We start from the raw sequence: 12,308 nt of genomic DNA on the forward strand, positions 1-12,308 counted from the left end.
ACAATGTTAACTGGAATACTCTCTTTCAAATTCTGAAGGTGGCAGGGGTAAAATACAGGGAGCGACAAGCTATTTACAATTTGTACAGAAATCAGATGGCAGTTATAAGAGTCGAGGGGCATGAAAGGGAAGCAGTGGTTGGGAAAGGAGTGAGACAGGGTTGTAGCCTGTCCCCGATGTTATTCAATCTGTATATTCAGCAAGCAGTAAAGGAAACAAAAGAAAAATTCGGAGTAGGTATTAAAATTCATGGAGAAGAAGTAAAAACTTTGAGGTTCGCCGATGACATTGTAATTCTGTCAGAGACAGCAAAGGACTTGGAAGAGCAGTTGAATGGAATGGACAGTGTCTTGAAAGGAGGATATAAGATGAACATCAACAAAAGCAAAACAAGGATAATGGAATGTAGTCAAATTAAATCGGGTGATGCTGAGTATTGATTTAAGTGTCAGGAAGTCGTTTCTGAAAGTATTTGTATGGAGTGTGGCCTTGTATGGAAGTGAAACATGGACGATAACTAGTTTGGACAAGAAGAGAATAGAAGCTTTCGAAATGTGGTGCTACAGAAGAATGCTGAAGATAAGGTGGGTAGATCACGTAACTAATGAGGAGGTATTGAATAGGATTGGGGAGAAGTTTGTGGCACAACTTGACTAGAAGAAGGGATCGGTTGGTAGGACATGTTTTGAGGCATCAAGGGATCACAAATTTAGCATTGGAGGGCAGCGTGGAGGGTAAAAATTGTAGAGGGTGACCAAGAGATGACTACACTAAGCAGATTCAGAAGGATGTAGGTTGCAGTAGGTACTGGGAGATGAAGAAGCTTGCACAGGATAGAGTAGCATGAAGAGCTGCATCAAACCAGTCTCAGGACTGAAGACCACAACAACAACAACAGTTCATGCAGCTCTCTTGACCATAATGCTGCGGTAGTGTAATGGTCAGCATGATTGCCCAGTAAGCAAGAAGACCTGGGTTCGAGTCCCAACTGCAGTACAAATTTTAATTTTCTATAGCTTCCAGCCTTATCGTGATCTGATTATGTCCAATAAACGTTCGGGGATTCATGTTGGGCGATTCGGGTGGCCAGATAATTCCCTCGAAAAGTCCAGAATGTTCTTCAAACCAATCACGAACGATTGTGGCGCAGTTAGATGGCGCATCGCCATCCATAATAAGTCTTTCGTTGTTTGGGAACATCAAGTCCATGAACAGCTGCTAATGGCCTGCAAGTAGCTGAACGTAGCAGTTTCCAGTCAATGATCGGTTCACTTGGACCAGAGAACTCAGTCAGCATGTAAAAACAGCCCACACTTCAAGCTGGAATCCAAAATTTTCGGGACTGGTGCTGCCATCTGGAAAGTAGGAGTAGTATATCTTTGCACCGCTAAGTGGCGAGAGCTGCATATCTGATGAGTCAGTGTGCGGAGTGGCATTCAGTTGGGAGGACGTGTTGCGTGTCCACAGTGATTTCCACAATGCTCTGTGTTTGGTGCATAGCGATTTTACGACGGATCCGCGAACATAACAGCGCATGTGTATCAAATTCTGTGCGAATCTCGGAAAAAGTGCTACGGAGATCCTTGCAATGATTCAACAAGTGTTTGGGGGACAGTGTATGCGTGTGTTTGAGTGGCATGCTCGGTTCAGGGCCGGCTGTACAGAGGTATAAGATGATGCTCACACCCGAAGGCCCGTGAGCTGCACAAAGCCAGACATTGTTGCCAAACTTCAACAATTGGTTCGTGCGGATTGATGTCGAATCATTCAAGACCGTGTGGATGAAGTGGGTATTGGTTATGGGACATGTCAACAAATGTTGTCTGATGAATTGGGCATGCATCTTGTCCATGAAAAATTTGTGCCAAGGATCCTGACTGCTGATCAAAAGGCACAGTGTATTGAAGTGTGCACGGGCCTTCGTCAGACTGCATCTGATGATCCAACCTTCTTGTCACGGTTTATCACCGGCGATGAGAGCTGGTTTATAGTTATGACCCTGAGAGAAAGCAACAATCGTCCCAGTGGAAGAGCCCAGGCTCTCCAAGACCCAAAAAAGCGAGACAGGTGGAGAGCGAAGTGAAGAGCATGATCATCGTTTTCCTTGATACCAAGGGAATTGTGCACAAAGAATTTGTCCCACCCAACCAGACAGTGAATTCCGCGTACTACTGTGACGTTTTGCGACGGCTCTGTGAAAACGTGCGGCGACGACAGCTGGAACGTTGGTGTCAAGGAAACTAGCTGCTGCATCACGACAACGCACAGTGTCACACGTCCTTGCTCACCAGGACCTTTTTGGAAAAAAACAACATGGCGGTTGTACCCCACCCAGCCGGCCGGAGTGGCCGACCGGTTCTAGGAGCTACACTCTGGAACCGCGCGACCGCTACGGTCGCAGTATCGAATCCTGCTTCGTGCATGTATGTGTGTGAAGTCCTTAGGTTACTTAGGTTTAAGTAGTTCTTAGTTCTAGGGGACTGATGACCTCAGATGTTAAGTCCCATAGTGCTCAGAGCCATTTTTGAATACATCCAGCAAATAATTGAGGACTTAGGTTGCAAGTGCTACTCTGAGATGAAGAGGCTGCCACAGGAGAGGAATTCGTGGCGATGAAACCAGTCAGAAGACTGTTGACAAAAAAAAAAAATAAAGCGATATTACTCCTATATGTAAATATGAACATATCGCTAATCCACGATTTATGTCAGCTCAGTGTATCTTCAAGAACGAAGTCCGCGTCGATATCCGCATCCAGTGACTTCCATCAGCTAAGGATGACACGGCGGTCGGTCGGTGCCTTTTGGCTTTCCGGGAGGATGACACGGCGGTCGGTGGGAACCTTTTGGCTTTCCGGGACACAGAGGGAGAGTGTTTCTTCACGAACGCATTTCTCTAAGTGTTTCCATATTTCTGTGCAACTACTGTGGCTACATGTATGATGTACGCGGCTCGGGGTTAGTCCAACCTCGCAGGCCAGAGAACTGGAAGCAGATGTTCGGCCGATTACCGCAGGGCGGTCAGTCGTGTACACAGCGCAGCTCGCGGTCGATGGCTGGAGCTGTTTGCCCTCAAAGTCTGCCGGGAGATGCAGACGCGGCGGGCCGGAACATTTGTTTGGCCTGCGGTCCGCCGCGAGTGAAAGTCAACATTATCATCAGTCTCCGGTCCTGCGGGGCGATTCGCGAACCGGCCAGCCCTCACCCGCGCACCGGCCGCGATTAACTTCCCCCGGGAAAAACGGCAGGAGCACCGAAACAAGAACAACACAAAGCCGATGCGACCTCACATCTCTGCATCGCGCTGTTACGTTAAAATTGCTACACCACGAAGGTGACGTACTACAGACGCGAAATTTAACCGCCAGGAAGAAGGTGCTGTGATATACAAATGATTAGCTTTCCAGAGCATTAACACAAGGTTGGCGCCGGTGGCGACACTTACAACGTGCTCACATGAGGAAAGTTTCCAACCGATTTCTCAAACACAAACAGCAGTTGACCGGCGTTGCCTGGTGAACGTTGTTGTGATGTCTCGTGTAAGGAGGAGAAATGCGTACCGTCACGTTTCCGGCTTTGATAAAGGTCGGATTGTAGCCTATCGCAATTGCGGTTTATCGTATCGCGACATTGCTACTCGCGTTGGTCGATTTCCAATGACTGTTAGCAGAATATGGAGTTGGTGGGTTCAGGAGGGTAATACGGAACGCCGTGCTGGATCCCAACGGCCTCGTAACACTAGCAGTCGAGACGACAGCCATCTTATCTACTCGGCTGTAACGGATCGCGCAGCCACGTCTCGATCCCTGAGTCAACAAATGGGGACATTTGCAAGACGACAACCATCTGCACGAACACTTCGACGACGTTTGCAGCAGCACGGACTATCAGCTTGGAGACCGTGGCTGCGGTTACCCTTGACGCTGCATCACAGAGACGAGCGCCTGCGATGGTGTACTCGACGACGAACCTGGGTGCACGAATGGCAAAACGTCATTTTTTCGGCTGAATCCAGGTTCTGTTTACATCAACGTCATGGTCGCATCCATGTTTGGCGACATTGTGGTGAACACACATTGGATGCGTGTATTCGTCATCATCATACTGGCGTATCACCCGGCGTGATCGTATTGGGTGCCACTGGCTACACGTCTCGATCACCTCTTCTTCGCATTGACGGCACTTTGAACAGTGGACGTTACATTTGAGATGTGTTACGACCCGTGGCTCTACCCTTCATTCGATCCCTGCGATACCCTACATTTCAACATGATGATGCACGACCGCATGTTGTAGGTCCTGTTCGGGCCTTTCTGGATACAGAAAATGTTCGACTGCTGCCCTGGCCAGCATATTCTCCAGATCTCTCACCAATTGAAAACCTCTGGTGAATGGTGGCCGAGCAACTGGCTCGTCACAATACCCCAGTCGCTACTCTTGATGAACTGTGGTATCGTGTTGAAGCTGCATGGGCAGCTGTTCCTGTACACGCGATCCAAGCTCTCTTTGACTCAATGCCTAGGCGTATGAAGGCCGTTATTATGTCCAGAGGTGGTTGTTCTGGGTACTCATTTCTCAGGATCTATGCACCCAAACTGCGTGAAAATGTAATCACATCTCAGTTCTAGTATATAATATATTTGTCCTATGAATACCCGTTTATCATCTGCATTTCTTCTTGGTGTAGTAATTTTAATGACCAGTAGTGTGTACTGTTGACTACACTGATGTCCAAAACTAAAGTGGGTGTTAAGCCCCTGTTACACGATGCGCGTAAACCGTATATTTATGCACCAGCGCCCCAAGCGTGAGTATCTGTAACCAGAGGCTGGTCCTCGTAGATCTATTACACCAACCACGCGGCATATACCAGGGTGAGTCAAATGGAAACCTTAAATATTTTTTTAAGTATTATTTATTGTGCAGAAGTGGTACAAAGCCGTATCACTTTTCAACATCATTCCCCCACGCTCAATACAAGTCCTCCAGCGCTTACAAAGTTCATAAATTCGTCTAGAAAAGAATTCTTTTGGTAGTCCGCGCAACCACTGATGCACTGCGTGGCGTACCTCTTCATCAGAAAGGAATTTCTTTCCTCCCATTGCGTCTTTGTGTGGTCCAAACATATGGAAATCACTTGGGCCAAGGTCTGGTGAGTATGGTGGATGAGGAAGACACTCAAAATGCAGATCTGTGTTGCAACTGTTGTACGGGCAGTGTGGGGCCTTGCATTGTCATGTTGCAAAAGGACACCTGCTGACAGCAATCCACGTCGCTTTGATTTGATTGCAGGCCGCAGATGATTTTTTAGGAGATCTGTGTATGATGCACTGGTGACAGTGGTCCCTCTAGGCATGTAATGCTCCAAAATGACGCCTTTTTCGCCCCAAAAAGAGATTCAGCACAACCTTCCCTGCTGATGGTTCTGTTCGAAACTTCTTTGGTTTTGGTGATGAGGAATGGCGCCATTCCTTGCTCGCTCTCTTCGTTTCCCGTTGTTGGAAGTGAACCCAGGTTTCGTCCCCAGTAACGATTCTTGCAAGGAAGCCATCACCTTCTCGTTCAAAGCGCCGAAGAAGTTCTTCACAAGCATCAACACGTCGTTCTCTCATTTCAGGAGTCAGCTGCCGTGGCACCCATCTTGCAGACAGTGTGTGTCAATGGAGCACATCATGCACAGTGTGCTGTGCTGACCCATGGCTAATCTGTAAACATGCTGCAATGTCATTCAGTGTCACTCGGCGGTTTTCCTTCACTATGGCTTCAACTGCTGCAATGTTCTGTGGAGTCACAACTCGTTGTGCCTGATCTGGACGAGGAGCATCTTCCACTGAAGTCACACCATTTGCGAACTTCCTACTCCATTCGTAGACTTGCTGCTGTGACAAACATGCATCACCGTACTGAACCATCATTCGTCGATGAGTTTCAATAGGTTTCACACCTAAACTACGCAAAAACCGAACAACAGAACGCTGTTCTTCCCTGGTGCAAGTCGCAAGTGGGGCGGCCATCTTTATACTGATACTGCGACGGTATGTGTGCATCTGCACTATGCTGCCACCTACAGGCCATTCTGCACGCTGTTTTCAGCACGCTTACCAACATACAGGATAATGGCGCGAAATTTCGTTTTGTTATTACAAATTTAAGGTTTTCATTTGACTCACCCTCGTACCTGGCGCACATGCGCAGTAAACGGAAACGACTGGCGGAGCGCAAATAGAACCATCTGATATTTTGTAAAGTCGCTCGTTCTACCGCGCGAAACACAAGGGGGAACGTGTGACGTACTCGAACGTCATTCGTTAAAATTATTTTTGCGAGCTCGAGGTTCCTATATAATAACTAATTGTTGTTTATCAATATTTATTCGTTGTTATTCCGCTGTGTAGATTACTATTGTTCTGAATTACAGAGTCAACAGTTAGTTTTAAATTACGACACTTGATCATGCAGGTATATGTATATCTAAATTCAAATTTGCACACCATTTTGCACATGAAGGATCAACTTGTTTTTGGAGCAGTGACAGAACGACGATGAAAACAAAAAGCCAGACGTTGTTTGAGTTCCAATCTGGCTGAAAAGAAGGGACAAAGGCAGCGGACTATATTCATTGCTTATGAAAGAACTAAGCCTCGAAGATCCGCTAGAATTTCAGAGTTTCGTGAGGACAGACATGGCCTGTTTCTTGACTTCCGCAAGGCGTTTGATACAGTTTCCCACAGTCGTTTAATGAAGAAAGTAAGAGAATATGGGTTATCTCACCAATTGTGTGATTGGATTGAAGAGTTTCTAGATAACAGAACGCAACATGTCATTCTCAATGGAGAGAAGTCTTCCGAAGTAAAAGTGATTTCATTCAGGTGTGCCGCAGGGGAGTGTCGTACGACCGTTGCCATTCACAATATATATAAAGTACCTTGTGGATAGCATCGGAAGTTCATTGAGGCTTCTTGCAGATGATGCTGTAGTATATCGAGAGGTTGTAACAATGGAAAATTGTACTGAAATGCAGGAGGGTCTGCAACGAATTGACGCATGGTGCAGGGAATGGCAATTGAATCTCAATGTAGACAAGTGTAATGTGCTGCGAGTACATAGAAAGAAAGATCCTTTATAATTTAGCTACAATATAGCAGGTCAGCAACTGGAAGCAGTTAATTCCATAGAATATCTGGGAGTACGCATTAGGAGTGATTTGAAATGTAATGATCATATAAAGTTGATCGTCGGTAAAGCAGATGCCAGACTGAGATTCATTGGAAGAATCCTAAGGAAATGCAATCCGAAAACAAAGGAAGTAGGTTTCATTATACTTGTTCGCCCACTGCTTGAATATTGCTCACTGGTGTGGGATCCGTACCAGATAGGGTTGATAGAAGAGATAGAGAAGATCCGACGGAGAGCAGCGCGCTTCGTTACAGGATCATTTAGTAATCGCGATAACGTTACGGAGATGATAGATAAACTCCAGTGGAAGACTCTGCAAGAGAGACGCTCAGTAGCTCGGTACGGGCTTTTGTTGACGTTTCGAGAACATACCTTCACCGAGGAGTCAAGCAGTATATTGCTGCCACCTACGTATATCTCGCGAAGAAACCATAAGGATAAAATCAGAGAGATTAGAGCCCACACAAAGACATACCGACAATCTTTATTTCTACGAACAATACGAGACTGTAATAGAAAGGAGAACCAATAGGGGTACTCAAAGTACCCTCCTCCACACACCCTCAGGTGGCTTGGGGAGTATGGATGTAGATGTAGATGCAGAAGGTGCTATCTAAGGTAGAAGATGGAATTAACAAGTGTGACACAGTCATGAGGGAGGCCGTATCACATTCTCGAAAGTAACAACTAAGTATACAGGGTGAGTCACCTAACGTTACCGCTGGATATATTTCGTAAACCACATCAAATACTGACGAACCGATTCCACAGACCGAACGTGAGGAGAGGGGCTAGTATAATTGGTTAATACAAACCATAAAAAAATGCACGGAAGTATGTTTTTTAACACCAACCTACGTTTTTTTAAATGGAACCCCGTTAGTTTTGTTAGCACGTCTGAACATATAAACAAATACGTAATCAGTGCCGTTTGTTGCATTGCAAAATGTTAATTACATCCGGAGATGTTGTAACCTAAAGTTGACGCTTGAGTACCACTCCTCCGCTGTTCGATCGTGTGTATCGGAGAGCACCGAATTACGTAGGGATCCAAATGGAACGGTGATGGACCTTAGGTACAGAAGAGACTGGAACAGCACACTACGTCCACAAGCTAACACCTTCTTATTGGTCTTTTTCACTGACGCACATGTACATTACCATGAGGGGTGAGGTACACGTACACACGTGGTTTCCGTTTTCAATTACGTTCGACGTACTGAAAAAATGCGAAAAATCACCAACACGTAAATATGATCATCGGAACTGGGCGTATGCCACGTGACTGTGAGAGCTGATCCCTTTGCTGCGAGTTACCAGTAGGATACGAGTCGTGATATGCATAAGGCATACGTCCACATGCCCATACAGGGCCTCTCAATTACGGGGCAATCTTGTGTCACACAGCTGGTACGAGGAGGTTTCATAAAGTAAATTACACGTTATTATGGAAGGCTAAGTAATGTTTATTGAATACTGCACTACACTTCGAAGTGAGACGGGTGCTCGACACTATTTTTCAACATGCAGGGTGTTTTGTTTTAACCTGAGTCAACTAAGTATCTCGAAATCGACGTATCTTTCGAAAAAATGTTCCAGGTGGAAAGTTAAGATTAGTGAAGGCGACATCTGCCTTTGCTACTACCGGCCACCTCGTAACAATCCCTCCCGCATGGACGGGGTCAACTTTGTATTTGTGTCTACTGCATCCTCTAAACGACAAATATCAAGTGGGCCTGTTTTTGTAATTAAAAACTGACACATTTGATTCTGCACTTCATTTACGATGTAAACCTTCGTGTTCTGACATCCATGTTCAAAATTTACTTTACTGTTTAGAGTAAACAGATTTGTTCCCGCATGATAAGACCAGTATTGTGCGAAATATGTAATGCGTCACTATCACAAGGCATATTTAAAGACAGACTACAATATGCCGTTGTTAAACCCCGCTTTCAGAAATGTGATAAGTGAGACGTCAGTAAATACTGACCTATTTCACTGGTGACATCATTTTCCAAAATTTTTAGAAGGTGATGTATTCTAGAAGAGTATCTCACCTAGGCAACAAAAACATCCACAGCAAATCACAGTTTGGGTTTCAGAAGCGTTGCTCTACTGAGAATGCCGTTTACATGTTCACACACCAAGCATTAAATAACAAAATAGCACTGGTAGGTATTTTCTCTGACCTATCCAAGGTATTTGATTGTGTGAATCATAGTATACTCCTACATACATTGAAGTTTTATGGGATTGATGGCATATCTAACCAAAAGAATGCAGAAAGTTGTACATAGTAGTAATTCAACGAGGAGATTCCAGAGATATAATTCTGACTAGGGAGAAACCACGCATGGGGTTCCCCAAGGCTCAATCTTAGGTCCACTACTGTTTCTCATATATGTAAAGATCTACCGTTTAATGTACAACAAGCAGAATTAGTTGTTTTTGCAGATGACGCTAGTATTGCAATCACCTTCAGCATACATACAGAAATGGGAGAAATTGTGAACAAAATTCTCAGAAGTATCATTGACTGGCTTTCTGCGAATAGTCTCACCCTGAATTTCACAAAGACACATCATATTCAATTCTGCACCTCTAGGGGCACTGCACCAGTGATAGGTGATGAAATAATTCAAAATTCTTAGGTGTCCATATTGATGAGAATTCAAACCGGAAAGAATACATTTTGGAACTCCTAAAACAATTTAGTTCAACCACATTTGCACTTAGAATCATAGCAAATTTTGTGGAGAGAGAAATCAGTAATAGTTTGTTTATTTTCATTCAGTAATGTCATAAGGAATAATGACCTGGGGTAACTCATTCTTAAGAAAGAAGGTGTTCATTGCCCAAAAACGTGCTGTAAGAATATGTGGTGCTCATTGCCCTTGCGCCTCCGATCTCTGCACAAACCATGCCATCCTAACGCAATACTACTAGAGAACATGGCGCCACCTATATAACGCGCAACGGTTCACGAAACTTTCCGATTCATAATCAGGGGTTTTTGTCTTTTTGCCTCGAGGAAATTTACTTTATTTGAACTCGGAATAAGTTCAAGCATTCCGCAGGAAACCGCTGTTAGGGATATTGGTCTGAAGTCTCGCGGGTGCATTCTTTTACCCTTATTATACACAAAAGTCGCTTTCGCTTTTTTCCAGTCGCTTGGGATTTTGCGCCGGCCGAGAGATAAAAGCGAGCTAAGTAAGGGCCCGGGATTCCATATGGACCTGGCCGCTTATATCTTTTCAACTCCTCCAGTTGCTTCTCTACACCAGGGTTGGCTATTGCTACACTGATCAGCCAGGACATCACAACCACCTACCTAATAGACTGCATGTTCACCCTAGGCTCGGGTAACAACTGTGACGCGTCATGGCATAGAAACAATGATGCCTCGGTAGATCTCTGGAGGGATTTGGCCCCACATCTACACACACACACACACACACACACACACACACACACACATTACCTAACTGACGTAATTTCTGTGAGGGGGCAAAGAGCTCTAATGCCACGTTCAGTCGCATCCCAGATGCATTCGGTTCGGTTCAGATCTGGCGAGTTTGAGGGCTACGACATCGGCTGGCACACAGCACTATGTTCCTCAAACCACTCCATCAAACTCCTGGCCTTATGACATGGCGCAGCGTGGTGCCTCGCACGAGCTACACTGGACCTATAGATTCCCACATGAATGTTCTGCAGAGCATCCTGGAACTGCTGCCAGCTTGTCTCTGCCCCACAGTACACGTGTCAAGGAGCTGCTAAAGGAAGATCGATTCGCGCCCTCGCATCGGCATGATGAAGAAGGTACCGGGATTCGTCAGGTCATGCAACACTCTTCCACTGCACCAACATCGAGTGCCGATGGTCACATGCCTGTTTTAGTCATAGTAGCCGATGTCGTGGTGTTGAACATTGGCACATGCATGGGTCGTCGGCTGCGGAGGCCCGTCGTTACGCTACGGTCGCAGGTTCGAATCCTGCCTCGGGCATTGATGTGTGTGATGTCCTTAGGTTAGTTAGGTTTAAGTAGTTCTAAGTTCTAGAGGACTGATGACCTCAGAAGTTAAGTCCCATAGTGCTCAGAGCCATTTCAACCACTTTTTTGAGCCCGTCGTTAGGGAGGTTTGGTGCACTGTGTGTTGTGACCTCCCCTTCTCTCTTTGCTCCGTTCCTTTCACTGATCTTTCCTCTTCTTTCTTCCATCTTCGTACCGCGGATATATCTCAGGGTTTTCAACGCAGAAATGTAGTGAGAAGGGATCACATGTGTGTGTGGTGGTTCAGGATGTCGTAGTGCTGTGAGGGAGCGGCACTCGTGCCTCTGGTTTGAGAAGACTGATGACTGAAGTACGAACATTTCTCAAAAGAAAAACAGGTATGTGCTGTCTTTTCTTTTAAAACTATCAATAGTAGCGTGGCTAGAACTATCTATCGTTCTACTAAACTGAATGACCGTGACACCATTGATGAAGTTTCAACCTCGAAAGAAGTTTATTAATACCTGTTGTGACTTGGCAAGGCAGCCAAGCCACTAGGAGAGGAAGCCGAAAGGCACGCGTTTAAGCTCACGCAGGCTGGCGTGAGATCTGGAACAGTTTAGGGAATTTATAGTAGCAAAGAACGTAAGTAACGACTGGAATACTTAACTTTAATCCATAATTGGTGAACATCGGTCTGACGGTACATGCATCACAAGATAAATAGCAAATGATAATGGCGCCTTGCTAGGTCGTAGCAAATGACGTAGGCTATGCTAACTATCGCCTCGGCAAATGAGAGCGTAATTTGTCAGTGAACCATCGCTAGCAAAGTCGGCTGTACAACTGGGCGAGTGCTAGGAAGTCTCTCTAGACCTGCCGTGTGGCGGCGCTCGGTCTGCAATCACTGACAGTGGCGACACGCGGGTCCGTTGTATACTAGCGGACCGCGGCCGATTTAAAGGCTACCACCTAGCAAAGTGTGGTGTCTGGCGGTGACACCACAATACTAATTAGCTGAAATAAAAAAAACCCCACCAATCCAAAAGTCACTCACAGAGTAATTAGTTTCTGATGTGTGTGTAGTGGTCATTGATACTTAAAAGATCGTTCCAGTAATTCTATCGTCCGTTTAT

The 12,308-nt window shown here is 45.5% G+C and overlaps 1 non-coding gene across 1 annotated transcript; it reads left to right on the top strand.

Moving 5' to 3' along the window:
* Positions 1 to 923: 923 nt before the first annotated feature.
* On the top strand, positions 924 to 996 carry Trnat-agu (transfer RNA threonine (anticodon AGU)). Its single transcript has one exon. It is a non-coding gene; the product is annotated as a tRNA-Thr (tRNA).
* Positions 997 to 12,308: the final 11,312 nt, after the last annotated feature.

The sequence above is a fragment of the Schistocerca serialis genome, chromosome 12 (assembly GCF_023864345.2).
Source record: "Schistocerca serialis cubense isolate TAMUIC-IGC-003099 chromosome 12, iqSchSeri2.2, whole genome shotgun sequence".
Lineage (NCBI taxonomy): Eukaryota > Metazoa > Arthropoda > Insecta > Orthoptera > Acrididae > Schistocerca > Schistocerca serialis.